Consider the following 20268-nt stretch of genomic DNA (forward strand, 5'->3'; position numbering starts at 1 on the left):
CCTGAACCTAGTCTTCTACCTTCCTATAAATTCTGTGTGTTGCCTGATAACTTTCCAGTAAATTGCTTTTCTACTTAAGACATCTGTTGCCTGCTACCAAGAACACTGACTAAAACGTGACCTCACAGGGCTGTTTGAAGGTTGAATAAGATGGTGTGTATAAAGTCTTTAGCCCAGTACTTGCCTCAGGCAAATGCTTGCTAAATGGTTGATCTAAGGCAAAAACAAAGAAAGCATTTGTGACAGAATAGACTTTGATGACTAATTAGATGTGAGAGAAGAATAAAAAGGAAGAATGGGGAAGATAACACTGTTTACCAACCTGCCTTCCACATCCCTGTTCTGTGTCTAACTAGAGTATGAAAGCCAACAGAAGGACGACCTGCTTAAAACAGGTTAGAGAGTAATGGCAAAGTACCAAATGAGCCTGTTGACTGAGAGCATGACAAAGTCTGAACTTGTTCGCCCGGCACACAAGACATTTTATAACCCTGTCCGGACCTTCCTTTCTAGCCCGGATACTTGCCACTCCCTGAAAAGCGGGTGCCGTGGAGTCAGAGCAAGCTGCTTGGTGTCCCATGAACGAACCATGTTATTCTGATATTCACTGCCTTTGCCCACTGTATTCTCCCTGCTTGGAATGTCTTTCTCAACCTCCCTCAACTTCAACTCCTTATTTAAGACTTGGGTTACATATTTTCTCCTCCATGAAGCCCTTCCTAACTCTTTCCAAGCAGAGTTACTTGCTCCTACCTCTGGGCTCCCACGGAATTTCGTTCATGCCTCCCTGATAGCAAGGACCACACTTTATTCCAATGTTCTCTTCGTGTCTGTGTCATTGCCCCGTGTGGTCCCAGACCCCAGGGATGACAGATTGGTCATCCCTGCATCCTCATTCCCTGATGTTATGTGGCCCGTAGACAGTACTTCACAGGCTTGCTGTCGGACACCCAGAACATTTCTTTATATACTTGCTTAGAGATAAGAGGGTTTGCTTGTGAGAGAATGAACCAGATTCAACAATCCACACGCAAAAATTAGTCCTGTTCGTTATTTGTTCACACATTATGAAATAATCAGGGTCCTTTAACTTCCTAGCTCCTGAAGAGCAAAGTTCTGTTTTAATTCACTTTGTACCAACATGGTTTTGCACCAAGAAGTGCAGTAAAGGAATTTAAGGGGCTGCTTGGATGTAACCAAAGAGATGTTGTAAATAAGCTGCAGAAGCCATGGTTGGAGACCCTGGGCTGCAAGAAGCCAAGCCAGAAGCCTTGGTTAGGTTTTTCTATAGACTCTCTACAGCTCTGATCCCCATGATTCAACCAAATCACCTTTCTCAAATAGGCTCCGCTAATGAAAATAAAGATTCCCCTTTGCATTTCCTCAAGTTAGGCGTAAGTACCAGGTTCCAGAGGAACATAGCCTTGACGCCAAAATTTAGTTTTATCGTCCATTGTCCTAAGAAACTATTCCTTTTCATTTTATTAAAAAAATTTTAGAGATTTCACTTTTAAATTATTTTTGAGTAGATAACACATTACTGTGATCCAAAATTCAAAACTATACAGTGTAGGGGACTTCCCTGGTGGCACAGTGGATAATACTCCACGCTCCCAATGCAGGGGCCCGGGTTCGATCACTGGTCAGGGAACTAGATCCCGCATGCATGCTGCAACTAACAGGTCACATGCCACAACTAAGGAGCCCATGTGCTGCAACTAAGGAGCCTGCCTACCACAACTAAGACCCAGTGCAACCAAATAAATAAATAAATAAAAACTACACAGTGTAAAGTGTTCCCCCCAACAATGTAACCCAGCTATCAAGCTTCCCTTACCATAAGCAACCGAAGCTATCTCTTTCTCACGCATTCTTCCAGAGATATTTTATGCATGTAAGGAAATATTTTTAATTTCCTACTGCCTTTTACACAAAAGTTAAAGTAGTACACACAGTTCTGCATCTTGCTTCTTTTCACTAAACAAGATATCGTGTAGATCTTTTCATATCAGTATCTATCCTTTTTCCTGGCTGCATAGTATTCCATTGCACAAGTGAACTATAATCTATTAGGCCAGTCTCCCATGAATGGACCTTCTGTTTTTTCCCTAATCCTTTCTATTTTATAAACAATTCAGCAGCTCTTTTAAACCTCTCTTCAAACTTCCTACCAGCCTCTGCCTCCCTTAGTCTCCAAAAATGCTGTCTTTCTTCACTCACAGAGAAAACAGAGGCCATTACATAGAGATTCCATCAATTTCCTCTCTCCCATCCACTTTGTGCTTCAAACTCCATCAATACCAAACAGCAGATAGTTCTGAGAACGTGCATGTTCTCTCTTGTTTCTTCTGTACCTTTGTATATGCCATTTCTACTCCCGCCGTCATTGGGTTTGCCTGGGAAACCTCTATTAACCTTTCAAATCCAAGTTTGGATATCATGCCAGAGGGAGTTAATCAGTTGCAGCTGTGTAGTATGTCTGTAGCTCGTTCTTCTCCCTCCATCGTACTTATTATGCTGGTTTGAAATTTGTTTACAAGTCTCTGTTCCATAGGTCTGTGAGCACCTTGAGAGCTAATTCATATCAGGATGCCTAGCACTTAGCATAGTCTGGTAATAGAAGCTACTCAATAAATATTTGTGGAATAAATGAATAAATAACATGGGGGAGACATAAGCACACTCTGTAATGACAAGTATTTGCAAAAGAGCAGAATGAGTCTTCAGTCTGCACAGTGTAGCAGAAACAGCATTGGACCAGAAACCAAGAGAACCAATTCTGGTCCATGGAAGCAGGAAACTCTTTCCAATGTTCGTTGCTGTATCCTCAGTGCCTAGAAGAATGGCTGACTTGATTGGTGCTGAGAAAGAATGAGGCTTTGTGGTACATTTGTCTTTGAATCTGCCAAAGACACGCTTTATTTCAAATAGTTTGCAGGGAGAAAGCTAGAACCAGAGAGTCTGTAGTTTTTGGACTAAAAACCGAACATACCTAACACCCCGTTGTAGGTGAACTATCATAAGGCCAGAGAATTTATTATCAGCTTAAGTTGAGCAAATTCAATCAATTGACTTTTATTACAAATATATCTTATAGATTAAATTAACACATTTCGCATAGCCACAGGTTTTTCCAAGCTTAGAGGTAACATGCTTAATTTGGGAAATGAAATAAAAAACCTTATAGATGATCTTGGCTCCTCCTCTGTGACACTAAAAAATAGCAATAGTGTGACAGTCAGAGACAGAACCCCTAAGAATTTAAACTGAAATAAGACCTTTACCCCACCTGGCCTGTCCTCTAACAGAACTCTGTTCATCGCTCTCCCGCGGTCACCAGCATGCAGATATTCTTCTGCACTCTCTTCCTTTTACCAAACAGGAGTAGCATGCACATTAATGTCAATTCTCCACCAGTTCGTGAAAATAAGATTCTTTAGGGAATTCCCTGCTGGTCCAGTGGTTAGGACTCCACGCTTTCACTGTCGATCCCCGGTCGAGGAATTAAGAACCTGCCAGCCACGGGGTGTGGCCAAAAAAAAAAATTGAATTAAAAAAAAGAAAAGAAGATTCTTTTGTCCTAATGCTTCTGATCAAATATCATGGTGACCCATAGATTGTTTTTAGACCAAGACTGAATCAAAGTTTTATAATTTTAATTTCCACAATGTTCAATAAGTATGTGTTGATTGACTGAATGAACATTTGGCCATTAATTAGCTCTGTAACCTTGGGCAAATTTCATTGAACTTTTCTGAGCCTCATTATCCTCATCTATACAATCGAGTTTGATTGATGTATTTTTCAAATTATTATTTTTTTCTTTTTTTTTTCAAATTATTTTTAATAGCTTAAACCTTTCTTCAAACAAAATCCTAGGCAGAACACAATATACAGGACAGAAAAAAAAAGTGGAGGTACTCTAGATAAAATAGGTTTGGGGACCCTAAGACTCCTTGCTTCACTTCCTCCTTCCCTACCGTCACTTCAGCTCTGAGCCCCAGGGCTCTGTGAGGCACCATCTAAAAATCCTCAGGAGGGGCTTCCCTGGTGGCGCAGTGGTTGAGAGTCCGCCTGCCGATGCAGGGGACACGGGTTCGTGCCCCGGTCCGGGAAGATCCCACATGCCGCGGAGCGGCTGGGCCCGTGAGCCATAGCTGCTGAGCCTGCGCGTCCGGAGCCTGTGCTCCGCAGCGGGAGAGGCCCGCGTACCGCAAAAAAAAAAAAAAAAAAAAAAAAAAAAAAATCCTCTGGACTAGGGAATTCCCTGGCAGTACAGTGGTTAGGACTCCATGCTTTCACTGCCAAGGGCCGGGTTCAGTCCCTGGTCGGGGAACTAAGATCCCACAAGCCGCCCAGTGCCGTGAAAATATAAATAAATAAATAATAAAAATTTTAAAAATAAAAATAAAAATCCTCTGGACTAGATGATTATATACATGACATTGACTCCCAGACTGGTAAAGAAACTTACAGTCATGTAGGTCCTGAGATTCCCAGCCTTAGGAATTAAACAAGATAGAGCTACACAGGCAAATGAAAATATGAATTTCTTTGCTTTGGGTCAACCAACAGCAGCTGATTATTTAATGCTAAGCAGAATTCAAAATTATATATAGTGTTGATAAATTAACAATGAACATGCTAACAGTGAACAATGAACATGGTAACATAAATTATAACAAATAACTTCCGGTAGATAAAATTTCTCAACATATTATAAAAATGAGTGGGGGTAATAAAAGGAATCCCTGGGGAGTGAAAAGGTTGAGACTCATGATGAATTCCATTTTCTTCCTTTTCATACATATAAAATGAGGCAGAGAAAGATGAAATGGCCTTTCTAAGCTCCCACAGCTTACTTAGTGGCAGAACACAGCGCTTGCCGTTTCCAGCCCACTGTTCTTTCCCGACCGTGTTGGCTTTCTGTGTAAGGTTAGACTTCCACCTTTATGTGTCTGGGATCCGTGGTCACACAGCTACAGAATGATAGAAAGTCCTCATTATCTCAGCATTCATTCTCTGAATCCCTGAAGTTTGAAGTTATGAAGGAGAGTAAAAGTCATCATAACTTAGAAACGTTTACTTATCAAATGACTGCTTATAAATACCCATCCCCATTAAACATTAACGTCTATTCTCCCCTTCTAGGGTCAATTTCTTTGTCAAGTCTCGAGTTGATGACTGGATTTTTACACGTATTTGACAATACAGTCCAAACACAACGGAAATCAACTACAAAGTGAAATTGCGCGTCTCATGAAAGATAATTTTATGAGATTGATGAAAGAAGGCCAATGAGCTTAGTCCACAGTGAAAGAGGGGAAAAGACATTGACATCGAAGAGGTAGGCAAAGGCCTTGTTTAGGATTAAGATTAGGGATGGCCTTGTGGGTCTCAGTGCTTTTTGTTTTTATTCTGATTGGGATGGGGAATTGGGGGAGGCCTTTAAGCAGGGCAAGTGACAATCAGATTTATCTCTAAAATTTTCATTTTGAAACTGGCAAATACACTAAAATACATGATTTTGCAACTGTATTTCTGTGATTTTATCCCATAGATGCAGCTCCACATGTATGAAATGACACCTGTATGAAGTCTTTCATTGTTGCATTATTTGCTCAGCAAAAGGTACCTGGTTAAATAAACGATGGTATGATAAGCAGCGGGAAAAACAAATAAGGAAGATCTCTATGTGCTAATATGAAAAGAGCTTTAGGATGTATTGGTAAGTGAAAAAAAGCAAGATACAGAACACTGTAGAATAGTCTCTATAGTAGGCTACCTTTTATGTAATAAGGTGAGAGATATATTTGCATATGCTTGCATTTGCCTTAAAAATCCTAGAAGGATAGGGCTTCCCTGGTGGTGCAGTGGTTGAGAATCTGCCTGCCGATGCAGGGGACTCGGGTTCGTGCCCCGGTCCGGGAAGATCCCACATGCCGCGGAGCGGCTGGGCCCGTGAGCCATGGCCGCTGAGCCTGCGCATCCAGAGCCTGTGCTCCGCAACGGGAGAGGCCACAACAGTGAGAGGCCCGCGTACTGCAAAAAAAAAAAAAAAAAAAAAATCCTAGAAGGATAAAAAAAAAAGATACCAATGGAAATAAATATCATTAGAGAGTTGGGGTGAGGGATGCAGGAGTAGGTTATAGAGTTCTCTGAGCCTATCTTTTTATAGTGTGTTGAACTTCGAACCATGCAAATGTTGTACCTAATAAAAAAAAATACATTTAAAAATCACTCTGGTTGCTCTGTGGAGAGAAGTTGTAGGGACAAAGAGTAGAAGCTGGGAGACCATTAGGAAGGTGGTGAAGTTGGTTGGGCAGGTGTAGATGGTGGCTGGCTCTGGAAGGAAGCAGTGGAGGTGGTGAGAAGGAGTCAGGTTGGGGGTGCAGAGCCAGGTGGACTTGCTGATGGATTGGATGTCACATGTGAGAGAAGAAAAAAAAAAAAGAAATCAAGGATAATTCCTAATATTTGTCTTGGGCAGCTGGAGGAGAGAAAATGGAGTAGAGGTTGGGAAGGGGCAGGGAAAATTGAGAACCAAGGGTCTGTTTTGGACTCGTGAAGACTGATATGTCTCTTGGATGTCCAAGTGGAAATGTCCACAACTAGAGAGAAACATCCAAAAGAATGAAGACAGCAGAGATGTTTCCAAAGATGAGTTCAACTCCCTGTGAGTTTTAACTGAAGGATTGAGAGACTGTGGGAAAATTAATAAAACCCTCAAGCATTTTGTTAAATATCCATCTTCATTTTCATGCTGCACAAATAAAATACAAAGGAAAAATGTCACTTGTGCCATTATAAGATTTTGTTGGAAAAAATTATGTCCAAAAATTCCAGTCAGTCATTGGACTTGTTCTTAGTTCTAAGAGTAAGCCTGTAGTTATCATTATAGCCTATGTTTTGGTAGATATAAAGTAAATATACTTTCACAATTTTTATTTCACTTTTCAAGATAAAACTCAAATCAAAGCTTTTTCACTATTGGGAATTCCCTGGAGGTCCAGTGGTTAGGACTTGGCACTTTCAGTGCTGGGGCACAGGTTCAATTCCTGGTCAGGGAACTAAGATCTCCAAAGCTGAGCAGTATGGCCAATAAAAGAAAAAAGAAAAACAAACAAAAAAAATTTCACTGTTTATTATGAAATGTAAGCAGCCTACCCTAAGTGGCCTTTTAAAAATTATTTTTAATTAATTAATTAATTTATTTATTTGGTTGTACCAGGTCTTAGTTGTGGCAGGTGGGCTCCTTAGTTGCAGCTTGCCAGCTCCTTAGTTGTGGCACTCGGGCTCCTTAGTTGTGGCATTCAAACTCTTAGTTTCGGCATGAAATGTGGGATCTAGTTCCCTGATCAAGGATCTAACCCAGGACCCCTGCATTTGGAGTGTGTCATCTTATCACTGCGCCACCAGGGAAGTCCCTAAGTGGCCTTTTTAGTCTTCCAAATAAGATAGAAAAGTGACAGTGACAGAAACAGAGGGAAACAAATATAATTCAAATTTTTCTCTTGGATACTAAGTTCACTTCTTTATTAACAGGACAACTTACTACATGACCTGGACTGATAACAGGGCAAGAGGTGGAGAGTAACAATTATTCCTACTTTACCATTCTAGAAGTCAAGTTAATACTTTTTGATTAAAATGCATAACTGCTTTCTTAAGAACTCTACCTTCAACTATTAATTTGCCTCTCATGTTTTACCTGAGCAGGACAGAGTTGAGAAATGTTCTACTGTTAATATAAGTCAGGGTATTACTGTCTATAGTGTTCGTTGCAATGCCCAGTATCTTAAAATTTTCGGGCTGCCAAAACTAATTACCACTGTGGCTTAAACAACAAACATTTATCTCTCAGGTTTCTGGAGGCTGGAAGTCTGAGATCAGGGTGTCAGCATGGCCAGGTACAGGTGAGAGCTCTCTTCCTGGTTACGTTCTCACATGGCCTTTCCTTGGTTCGTTCACGCAGAGAGAGATCTCATGTGTCTCCTCCTCTTCTTCTAAAGGCGTTAATCCCATGATGGGGGCTTCACCCTCATGACCTAATCTAACCCTAACTACCTCCCAGATGTCCCACCTCCAAGTGTCATCACGCTGGGAATTATGGTTTTGACATACGAATTTGGAAAAGGGGGGACACAAACATTCAGTCCATAGCACCCAGCCTAGATCCCCCTTCAGGTTGGAGACCCCCAGGTGCCGGAAGTGTTGGCTCCTGATGGCTTTCAGCTGAGTCCTCTCAAGGACTTGCCTGAAGGAAGCAGCCTTTCTTAAGGTTAGGCCCCTTTCCAAAGGGGTGAGTGATAGGTACAAGTGGAAGAGAGTACAAAGATCCAGCCGTCTTGCCTCAATATGAGACAGCTCGGATGAGCCATCCCACCTCCTGAACTTCCCATGAGGTCACCTGAGCCCAACCTTCTGCCCCTGTCCTGTTCCCCTGGCTCCCTTATAGGTGTTGTTCCCAATAGATTTCCCACCCACAAATCTCTGTCTCAGAGTCTATTTCCTGGTGCCCAACCTAAGACACCAGGAGACCTCGTTAACCGCATATTCAAATAATAAATAACCAAATCATGCAAATTTCTCTACATTTTGTGTAGGTTAAGGCACAGCATATAAAAGGTAAATGAAGTGGAAAATGCCCAGAGTAGCGAGTGTGCTATTGGACCATCCCAGGGCTTGCTTTATGCACTTTGCACATGTCATACACACATTTGTGGGAGGAAAAAACTCTCCCTTATGTCTGTTTGGTCCCATATCTTTTTGTCTGTCACACAGAGTAGTCTCTTTGCTTATTATAACTGACCTCTGAATGCGTTAGATAAGAGAACCAAGTTTTGCTCCCGTTCTGCTAGAATTTATTTTTGTTTTTTAAGGATGCACAACAACAGGCAGTCCAATTTCAGTCTGAATATTCTTGGAAGAAATGAAGAGTAAATCACGAAATGAAACAGCCAGCTCGGCAGCTCTCCTTAAGAATCCCCCAGCAGGGGTTATGTGGCTTCATCTAAAAAAAAGCAAGCCTTTGTTGCTGAGATGATTTATCACACACATAACAATTCCCAGATCATAGATTATTTTTGCTGATTTGTTTCCGTCATTGTAATTTATTTAGCCTTCACCTTTCAAGATCCTTTATGACCATTAGTACGATTTTTAAAATAGCATCGTGCAGGTGGGATTTCGCAAAGAACATTCAGGCGCTTCTCTCCCTTTCAGGTCAGCGTTTAGTGAAGTCCAGAGGATTTTTTTTTTTTCATGGAACCCATGTAGCCTAACTTATATTCAGAGATATAGTCACAAAGAGACTCTGTCTTCAGGACTCTTATTTTTTAATAGTTATTTCTCCATTTATTTCCTTTTAGATTTTTGAATTTTGTCATTCTTTGATAATCATCATTTTATTACATAATTACAGAGAAGATGGAAATGGGATAAATGAAAAAGTGTCCATAATCTTGTCACCAGAACAAACCAGAATCAACATTGGTGGTTTATTTTCTTTCAGACTTTTGCCAAAATAGTGTATATAGTAGCGTTTACAATTTTTAGAAAATATACTCATGCCATGTTATAATTTAACTTACCAATATGTAATAAATATTGTCCATGTCAATAAATACACCATTAAAATATTGAACAGATGCACTATTTTATAGTATGGGCATATCATAACTTCTTTAATCAATATCCTGCTATGAAACATTTATATTATTTCCTTTTTTATTACTTTTATAAACAATGTGTAAGTGGACATCCTTGCAAATAAATCTTTGTACAAATAACTGGTTACTTCCCTAGGACAAATTCTTTTTTTGTATTTCCCTAGGACAAATTCTTAGAAGTAGGATTTCTGCATCAAAGAGTAGTTACATATTTAAGATTTTTAAAAATGCTTATTGCTGGGCTATAGCAAAAAAAAAAATGCTTATTGCTAAATTGTTTCAATTTATATTCCCACCAATAGTGGCTGAGAATGCTCTTTCCCACACTCTTGTCACCCTGAGTATATAATTCTTTTTAATCTTTGCTGATCTAATGATGAAAAATAGGATCTTGTTTTTAGTTGCTTTTGTTTGATTTCTAGTGAGACTGAATTTTAAAAACAATGTTTATTGACCATGTACATTGCTTCCTCTGTGAAATGTCTGTTCATGTCCTCTGAACATAAGATATTGACTTCGAATATTTATATTATTGAGTTTTAACAGCCCTGTCTATATATTTATCGTACATCTGTGTGTATTCTACATTTAGAACTACATATACTCTAACAAGTTTCCATCCGGTTTGTCTTAACTTTAAATTTAATTTTCTGGGCATAAAGATTTTTTTTAAATGTCCTACAGAATGTAGGACATTCTGTACCCAAGATTATATAAATAAACTAAGAGAAACTGTATTTTCTCCTAGTAATTAATGGATTCATTAGAAACTTTTTTTTTTTTTTTTTTTTTTTTTTTTTGGTGCGGTACGCGGGCTTCTCACCGTTGTGGCCTCTCCCGTTGCGGAGTACAGGCTCCGGACGCGCAAGCTCAGCGGCCATGGCTCACGGGCCCAGCTGCTCCGCAGCATGTGGGATTTTCCCGGACCGGGGCACGAACCCGCGTCCCCTGCATCGGCAGGCAGACTCTCAACCACTGCGCCACCAGCGAAGCCCTAGAAACTTTTGATTATATCTGTGAGGCAGGAGTCTATTTTTTTCCTATTGTTTAGGCAGTTATCCCAAACTTATAAAATAATCCATCCTTTCTCTTTTCAACTGAAATGCTGTCATTGATACATGCTAAATTTGTAAATAACTTTAAATCTGCTTCTGGACTTTTCATTCTGATTGGTTGTTCTGTCTGTGAGTCCTATGCCTATACTATACGTTTAATCAGTATTGTTTTATAATGTGTTTTGGTATCTGATATGACCCTTATCTCCTCTGTATGTTTTTTAGACTATATTATCTTTAATGTTACCTCTTCTTCTCTTTTTCAAAATGTCCATTATTCTTATATATGTATTCTTCCATATATACAGATCTTCCTCGACTTACGATGGGGTTACATCCCAATAAACCCAACATAAATTGAAAATACTGTTAAGTCAAAAGTGCGTTTAACGCACCTACCCACTGAACATCGTGGCTTAGCCTAGCCTAACTTACACGTGCTCAAAACACTTGCATTAGCCTACAGTTGGGCAAAATCATCTAATGCAAAGCCTATTTTATAATAAAGTGTGGAATATAGCATTAATTTATTGACTTGAAAGTAAAAAACAGAATGGTTGTCTGGGTATAGAATGGTTGTAAGCGTATTGTGATCACGAGGCTGACTGGGAGCTGCAGCTCGCTGCCCAGCATCATGAAAAAGGATCGCTAGCCTGGGAAAAGAGTAAAGTTCAAAATTCTAAGCATGGTTTCTACTGAATGCTTATTGCTTTCGCAATTTCATAAAGTCGAAAAATTGTAAGTCGAACCATCCTATGTTGGGGACGATCTATACTTAATAGAGAAGTTTTCGATTCACAGCAAAACTAAGAGGAAGGTACAGAGAGATCCCATAAATCCCCTGCCCCCACACATTATCAGCATCCCCACAAGAGTGGTACTTTTGTTACAATGGATGAACTTACATTGACTTATTTCTTCCATATGTATTTTTATACTATACTATATTATATATTCTTTCATATATTTTAAAATATTTATTTATTTATTTGGCTGCCCTGGGTCTTAGTTGTGGCACACGGGATCTTTTTTAGTTGCAGCATGCAGACCCTTAGTTGCGGCATGTGCGATCTAGTTCCCCAACCAGGGATTGAACCCGGGCCCCCTGCATTGGGAGCGTGGAGTCCTAGCCATCCTAGCCACTGGACCACCAGGGAAGTCCCTCTTTCATATATTTTTATACTACTTTTGACACATCCTCCTCAAAAGAAATCCTTTGGAATACTATTAAATTTATATGTGAATTTAGGAAGAATTTACTTTTCAGAATATTTCAAAATATCTGGAAACATACCCTAAACATTTATTTAGGTCTTTGATTATGACCCTAGATCAGGATTTGTAGATTCCTTACATAGGCCTAAGATATTTCATGTCAAGTTCATTCTTTTCTTTTTTTAAATAAATTTATTCATTTTATTTATTTATTTTTGGCTGTGTTGGGTCTTCGTTGCTGTGCGTAGGCTTTCTCTAGTTGCGGTGAGCGAGGGCTACTCTTTGTTGCGGTGTGTGGGCTTCTCATTGCGGTGGCTTCTCCTGTTGCAGATCACGGGCTCTAGGCGTGTGAGCTCAGTAGTTGTGGCTCACGGACTCTAGAGCGCAGGCTCAGTAGTTATGGCACACGGGCTTAGTTGCTCCGCAGCATGTGGGATCTTCCCGGACCAGGGCTCGAACCCGTGTCCCTTGCATTGGGAGGCGGATTCTTAACCACTGTGCCACCAGGGAAGCCCATCAAGTTAATTCTTAATGCTCTTATTGTTCAATGGGATACTTTTTCATTATACTTCCTAACTCTTACCAAGCCTATTGACAGTTTTATAGACATATTATTCACATACTATAAAATTCATTCTTTTAAAGTGTACATTTCTGTGGTTTTTTAGTATGTTCACAAGGTGGTACACTATCAACACCATCTACTTTAGAACATCTTTATTGCCCTCAAAAGAAACCCAAATCCATTAGCAATCGCTCCTATTTTCTCTTCCGCCCAGCTGTCTCTTCATTAGCTGTTTCTAATCTGTAATCTTCCTAATAAAATTTTAAGTATAGCTTTCCTGAGTTCTGTGAGGCATTCCAGTGAATTATTGGACTTAAGGGGGTTATTGAAAGCCCTGAATTTATAGCCAGTTGGTCAGAAGTATGGGTGGCCTGGGACCTCCAAAGTGGATCTGACATCTGAAGTAAGGACAGTCCTGTGGGAGTCGTGCCCTTTACCTTGTGGGGTCTGCACTAACCCTGGATGGCCAAGATTGAATCTCAGAATATCCACTTGGGGTTGAAAGGCAACAAGCTTCTTTTTGTGTGCTTTTTGACCATTTGTAGACATTTGTCTCCCTTCTCCTTGGGCTATTTGTTGCAAGACCCCCAATGGATGCCTGAAACCTTGGATAGTACCAAACCCTATATATACTATGTTTTTCCTGTACATACGTAGTTATGATAAAGTTTCATTTACAAATCAGGCACTGTAAGAGATTAACAACAATAATAACAAAATAGAACAATTATAACAATATACTGTAATGAAAGTTTTGTGAATGTGGTCTCTCTCTCAAATTTAATGCCTTTTTTTGTATTAACTAAGCATTTATCATGCACTGTGACCTCAGCTTTTGCAGTTTGAGGTGCAACAGCAAAGCTAGCACAGATTTCTTTTTCCTTCTTCACAATTTTAAGGACAGGAGATTTGTTCTTACCCTAGATCTTAGCAACCTCAGCATACAATTCTTTTTCTTTCCTTATTAAGCCAAGAACTTTCACCTTTTCACTTAAAGGAAGCACTTTACAGCTTCTCTTTGGCATTTCCTAATTGTCAGCATCACTACTCTTGCACTTTGGGGCCATTATTAAGTAAAATAAGAGTTGCTTGAACACAAGCACTTCGATAAACTACAGTCAATCTGATAACTGAGAAGGCTACTAAGTCTAAGTGACTAATGGGCAGGATACATTGGACGCAAGGATGATCCCAGGTGGGATGAAGCAGGACAGAGCAAGATTTCATCACACTATTCTGAATGGCATGTAATTTAAAACTTATGAATTGTTTATTTCTAGAATTTTCCATTTAATATTTTTGACCACAGTTTACTACAACCATAGAAAGTGAAATCATGGGCAAAGGGGGACTACATATCTTTTTTGGAGAAAAAGCTATTCAAGTCTTTTGCCCATTTTTAATTGGGTTATTTTTTTTTTACTGTTGAGTTTTAAGAGTTTATTAAATGATATAGTCCAAATATCAGATGAATCAGATATATAATTTGCAAATATTTTGTTCCATTCTGTGTGTTTTCTTTTCACTTTCTCAATGGTGTCCTTCAAAGTTTTTAATTTTGATGAATTCTCATCTATTTTTTATTTTGGCATATCTTAGAAACCATTGCCTAACTCAAGGTCACAAAAATTTACTACTACATTTTCTTCTAAGAGTTCTGTAGTTTTAGGTCATATTTTTAGAGCTATGATCCATTTTCAGTTAATTTTGGAGTATTGTGTGAGGTAGCGGTCCAGTTTTATTGCTTTGCACGTGGATATCTAGTTGTTCCTAGTCTATTGATTTTAAGCATCTTGTAACTTTCCACCTAACATTATTTCTAGTAGATTCAATAGATTTCTCTTTTTTTTCAAGTAATAATACCATGTTCAAATGATAACTTTGCTTTTTCCTTGACAGTATTTGTACTTATTATTTTGTCTTCTCAGATATATTTTTTTAAACATGATGATCACATCATCTTCATATTTTTCTTCATTTTAAAGGGAATGTTTCTGCAGAAACAGACTCACAGACATAGAGAACAGACTTATGGTTGCCAAGCAAGAGGAGGATGGGGGAGGGATGGATTGGGAGTTTGGGATTAGTAGATGCAAACTATTATATATAGGATGGATAAACAACAAGGTCCTACTGTATAGCACAGGGAACTATATTCAATATCTTGTGATAAACCATAATGGAAAAGAATATGAAAAAAGAATGTATATATATGTATAACTGAACCACTTTGCTGTACAGCAGAAATTAACACAACATTGTAAATCATGTATACTTTAATAAATTTTTTTAAAGGGAATGTTTCTAGAGTTTTGCCACCACTGAGTATGGCACGTTAGAGTAATAAATGCTTTCCAGTATCTGCTACTGCATCTATATTTTGCTGCTACTGATATAAGATGAGGAGATATGATTTTGCTGTAAAACCTCTTTAAATTATGTTTTAAGAATATATTGTTATAATTTCTACTAGATGTAGTCTCCTTTAACAATTTTTTTTTTTTGCTATAAGTTTTGGTTAAAACAATTTTGTATTTTTTTGTCTTGAAGGTAACATTTATTGAGACTTGACTGTGTACCAGGCACTGTGCTATGGGTTTACACACAAGACTTGTTTAACCTTCACAACTACCCTGTGAAGTAGAGACCATCATATCTTCTGTTTGCAGATGGGGAAAAAATGACGCTCAGAGAGCTTACCCAGTGTGTCCAAGGACACTCAGCTGGAATGTAACATAACTGAGATTTCTACCTGGCTATCTGCTGTCTGACCATGGGGTCTTCATTCTTTGTCTCCTTAATTGAGGTATAGTTGACATATAACATTATATTAGTTTCAGGTGTGCAGCATAATGATTTGCTATATGTATATATTGTACTGATCACCACTGTAATTCTAGTTAACATCCATCACCACACATAGTTATGAAATTCTTTCCTTGTGACAAGAATTTTGAAGATCTATTCTCTTAGGAACTTTCAAATATGCAATACAGTCACCATGCTATTAACTAACAGTCACCATGCTATCTATTACCTCTCCAGGACTTATTTATTTTATAATGGAAGTTTGTACCTTTTGACCACCTTCACCCATCTTGCCCACCCCCCCAGTACCCACTTCTGGCAGCAACCAATCTGTCCTCTGTATCTATTAGTTCTTTTTTTTTTTTTTTTTTAGATTCCACATATAAGTGAGATCATACAATATTTGTCTAACAACCATTTTGGGGAAATATTTTCCTAAAACAATATTTATCAAGAGCAGTTTATTATTCTAATTAGAAAAAATAAGTTCATCATAACAGATATGATGTTTTCAACTACATAAGGAGAGAATTAATTTCTTTTAATCTGAAATAGTTTTACTGTAAAAGTAAATCAATTAATGAACTAGAATAGGTAATTCACAAATACTGTATAGATTTCAAAAGGTAGAAAATAATATACAGAGTGGAATAAAACCTCCTTTTCACCCCTGTTTCCTAGCTACCACATTCTTCTCCCTGCAAGCAACTACTATATTCTATAAAAGAGCAGGATTTTTTTTTAAATAAAAGCAATACATACCTATATAATACATACACATATACATGTACACACATATAAAATATATGCAAAATATATCAAATGTTTACACAAGAAAAACAATGTGCTGAGCAGTCCTAGGGAATGAGATGGAACGCAAAGACTTGATGAAGAGTCTGTTCACAAAAATGAGAGAAGTAGCTGAGAAAACTCTTTGGTGTTTTTCCAATATTGTCAGTTACCAGTTTACTTAAACTCCAAATCCGTTTTCTTACAGCAAAGGATACATCTAGTTACGGCAAAGGATAAATCTAGAATCCACGCCACATCAACTGCATTAAATGTAAGTGTCCACCACCTCAGCCTTCCCTGCCTCGGATGGCAGATAAGATAGGACCCGTGCACTCCCAAGAGGCAACAGAGATCCAGAGCACAAAATGACAAATCAGATTTCCAAAATGCACTAAAAACCTCTTCACTTACATGGAAGAAGCCTAAATAGATCAAAATCAGGGCACAAAAATAACGTAGCCTCGAATAATTTTGTATTAGGTTGTAAACAACTCTGAATAGTCATTTGGAACCATGGTGTGTAAAGAGGGAGAGCTGTCTATCGGGGGCAGGCAGCACCTTTAGTCTAGCCTGCATGATGTAGTCCAGCCTCTGGATTGATAAAGCTTGAGGCAGTGGAGGGAGATGGGGAGGGCAGCAGTGGGGTCTGGGAGGCAGAAGGGGAGGGGGAGGTGCTGATTCAAGCAAACCAAACTCACAGAAGACTGATTTATAAACAGAAATACCATCTGTTCATTAACCATATAGACCACAAGAAGACCAAGTGGACCATTGTTACTTCACAGCATCATTCTCCAGTCAAAGTTTCCCGAGGTCTTCCCTGTCTCTCCATCTCTTAGCGTGGGCATTTCTGTGGGCGGCTGGGAGGTAATAGTAATATACTGTGGCCATCACCTGCACAGGTTCTGAGTCCCATGGCCTTAGTTTCAATCCAGGCCTGGCCCTTTGCCAGCCGTATAACCTCAAGTGGTTATTTAACTTCTCTCTTCCTGTGAAAATGAGAATGATAACAGTACCTACTTCAGGAAGTCATTGTAAAGATTAAATGAACTAATTCATGTTGAACATTTAGCACTGTGCCTAGTACATGTAGAACACTCCAAAAATGTTAGCCATTAGTATTAAGCCTACTCCTATCTACTTCTGTTGATCTGTAGTTGTTCCTGCTCACAGAGAACAAACTATTTTTAACTCTTTGCCCAAATTAAGGAAGGGGAAAGAGGAAGTTAAATGAGAGACGAGCTTGACTCGATGGTGAAAAGTCTGAGATGAATTCAGTGTTTCAAAGAAATGCAATTGTATTGCTTTCAAATTTGAATTACAGCCCTAAATAACATGGAGAATAAGGAAATAAATAAGGTAAAATTTTTTTGCCTTTCTTTTATTTATTTATTTTAATCGAAGTATAACTGATTTATGATGTTATGTTAGTTTCAGGTATATGGCAAAGTGTTTCAGTTATACATACATATGTATCTATTTTTTTTCAGATTCTTTTCCCTTATAGGTTATTGAAGTAAAGTTTTAAAAGGTGAAATAAGTAAAAAAGAGGGAACTTAATGTAACAATGCAGTGTGTAGTAAACAAGTATTTCTGGAGTGTCCAGTATGTACCCAGCTAGTCTTCCTCTTTTTAGCCTTCCCTTTCTTGTCTTTTTTTTTTTTTTTTTTTTTCCAGTACGTGGGCCTCTCACTGCTGTGGCCTCTCCCTCTGCGAAGCACAGGCTCCGGACGCGCAGGCTTAGTGGCCATGGCTCACGGGCCCAGCCGCTCTGCGGCATGTGGGATCCTCCCCGACCAGGGCACGAACCCGTGTCCCCTGCATTGGCAGGCGGACTCTCAACCACCGCACCACCAAGGAAGCCCCTAGCCTTCCCTTTCTTAAATCGATTTGCAACACAGTAGCCAAAGTAATCTTTTAAGGACTTAAGTCAGACCATGTCACTTTCTGTTCAAAATCTTCCAAAGGCTCCCCACCTCATTCAAAGTAAAAAGCAACATCTTCACAATGCCCTCCAAGGCCTTATATAATCTGCTCACCCCAACCCTACTTAACTTAAGTAGTGTTGAGTAGGGTTAACCCTACTCAAGGGGTTAACTTATAACTTAACCCCTTCACACCCTCTGGCCTACTCACTCTGCACAGGCCACATGGGACTCTTTGCTGTCCCTTAACTATGCCAGGTACTCCTGCCTCGGGGCCTTTGCACTGGTAGTTCCTTCTGCATGGAGTCCTCTTCTTCAAAGTCACACTTCCTTTACGACATTACAAAAACACCACCTTTCCCGACCCTCCTACTTAAAACTGTAACTTCTTCCCCATCCCCACCACTCTCTAATCGCCTTCCCTGCTCTGTTTTCTTTATAGTGTTTCTCTATATATTTATTGATGTATTTTGTTTATAATCTATCTCACTTGCCTTCCCTTTGATATAAATTCCACAGGACAGGGATTTTTGTATGTTTTGTTTATTGTTACATCATTAATCCTTAACTTAGTGATAGCACTATTGGCTGAATGGATAAATGGTCATCTTATATGTCATCTCATTTATATCTTTTGGTGAAGGTCTGGTTTTCATAATAATGTATCACTAAAAGATGGCCATTCTTATAATTAAGTATTTTTATATTCAACAATTGCTGTTTCCTGAAATTAAAAATGGACTGAAGGTATCTTTAAGCTCTTGAAGCTGGAATTTGAAAAACACTGTTTATTTTAAAGTGTGGATGTCCTTTAAAAGCATCTTATGTAAGATTGAAATTCAGAGGAAGAAGCTATTTTTAACTTCTTACTCAATATGAATGACACGTATCACTTCTGAATTAAAAGAAATTATGAATTTTCACATAAATTTAAGTTGGCCTTTTCTAATTTTAGTATCAATTCTCCAACCCTTAAATATGATTTTTAGATTTGTCCAAATGATGCCTGACAGCAGAAGTGTGGGCCTGGATGTCCCTGCTTCTGCTTTTCTGGAGATAAGGCCTGCCTACTGAATTTCTGGTTTCCATTACAGCTGATGACATGAAAGAAATGCTTGTAAGAACAAATGTTTGATTCCAGGCCGTAGCCTAATTTAATAGTGTACTTGAAAAAGAAAAGTTGATGATTCATTCCAAAACCCCTGGGGAGGGAGGGGTGATTGTAAACAAATTGGAAAGGGGCAAGAAAACCTAATATGAAACCATTGCAGCAATCTTCAACAACAACCAAAAAAGTCTTGTCTAAACTTGATCAAATGCTGTTTTTTTTCCAGAATGATTTTAACTGAGGAAAGGATGTTTGATTCAAAACCCTTTTCCCTCTGCTCTGATTTGGGGAGGGGGAGGTGGTAACCGTATTAACTTTTGATAATTTCAGATAATATGAAGTATTTGGATGTAAGATTACCCTGAGGTTTTCATAATTGTGGTTTTTCTCAAACCGTTACATGCGATTGTAATGTTTTTATGGGCCAGAACCCCAGGCAAATTTTTATGGAAGAAGGAAGAGACGTTTTTTAAAAATAGAAACCAAGACTGAAGACACATCAGACATCTAAGTAGGTGGAGTAGACAGCTGCCATGGGCGAGACCCCAAAACCCCTCCCACCGCTTGCTTGTTGATGCCTGAAACTTTGAAAACCAGGAATTCATTTTCTTGGATCAAGACTTCATCTATTAAAATACTCACATCCCTACTCAGGATCACACGATAAATTCTCTGGGCCTTATTTACACTGATGATACCGTCCTCACTGATTCCAGATCCAACTGGGTGGAGAGAAAGCAAAGGGATCCTGGCTCTTTGGAGATGAGGCTGAATGTGTGATGGCGGGGAGGGGGCAGCGCCTCCCTTGGAGCAAAACATGGAAGATCACCAAGAGGTGAAGAAGCACAGAAAAGGGATTTAGAGACTTTTCCCTCTGTGGGAACCATTTTTAGCCATCCCTCCTTCTCTGAATACCAGAGGAAGGGAAGGTCGATATGGGGACATGGTGTGAAGAAATCAGCGACACTTGAGTCTCAGGAAACCTCACCACCACCAGGATTATCACAGCAGTTAATCCTTCGGTATGAGCCCAGACGACTTGCTTACCTTAAATGATAATTTTATAAGGTACTCTATAAAATACTTCTGACGTAGGGGAATTCACCTCTCCCACAGTTTGTTGTTGTTG

General features: G+C 39.1%; 1 long non-coding RNA gene across 8 annotated transcripts in view; it reads left to right on the plus strand.

Annotated features, from left to right (window-relative positions):
- Positions 1 to 20268, plus strand: part of LOC109550229 (uncharacterized) — a 42128-nt gene that overhangs the window by 15198 nt on the left and 6662 nt on the right. For 2 of the 8 annotated variants that reach the window (XR_012327649.1, XR_012327643.1), the window contains exons 2-6: positions 5152 to 5347; positions 5561 to 5728; positions 7865 to 7916; positions 15176 to 15312; positions 16312 to 16377. This is a non-coding gene — a long non-coding RNA (uncharacterized lncRNA). Of the gene's footprint in view, positions 1 to 5151; positions 5348 to 5560; positions 5729 to 7864; positions 7917 to 15175; positions 15313 to 16311; positions 16378 to 19855; positions 20162 to 20268 lie in introns of all 8 variants that reach the window. The other 6 variants (XR_012327645.1, XR_012327647.1, XR_012327648.1 and 3 more) reach the window with 6 other exon arrangements.

This window comes from Tursiops truncatus, chromosome 18 (genome assembly GCF_011762595.2).
Source record: "Tursiops truncatus isolate mTurTru1 chromosome 18, mTurTru1.mat.Y, whole genome shotgun sequence".
In the NCBI taxonomy this organism is placed as follows: Eukaryota; Metazoa; Chordata; class Mammalia; order Artiodactyla; family Delphinidae; genus Tursiops; species Tursiops truncatus.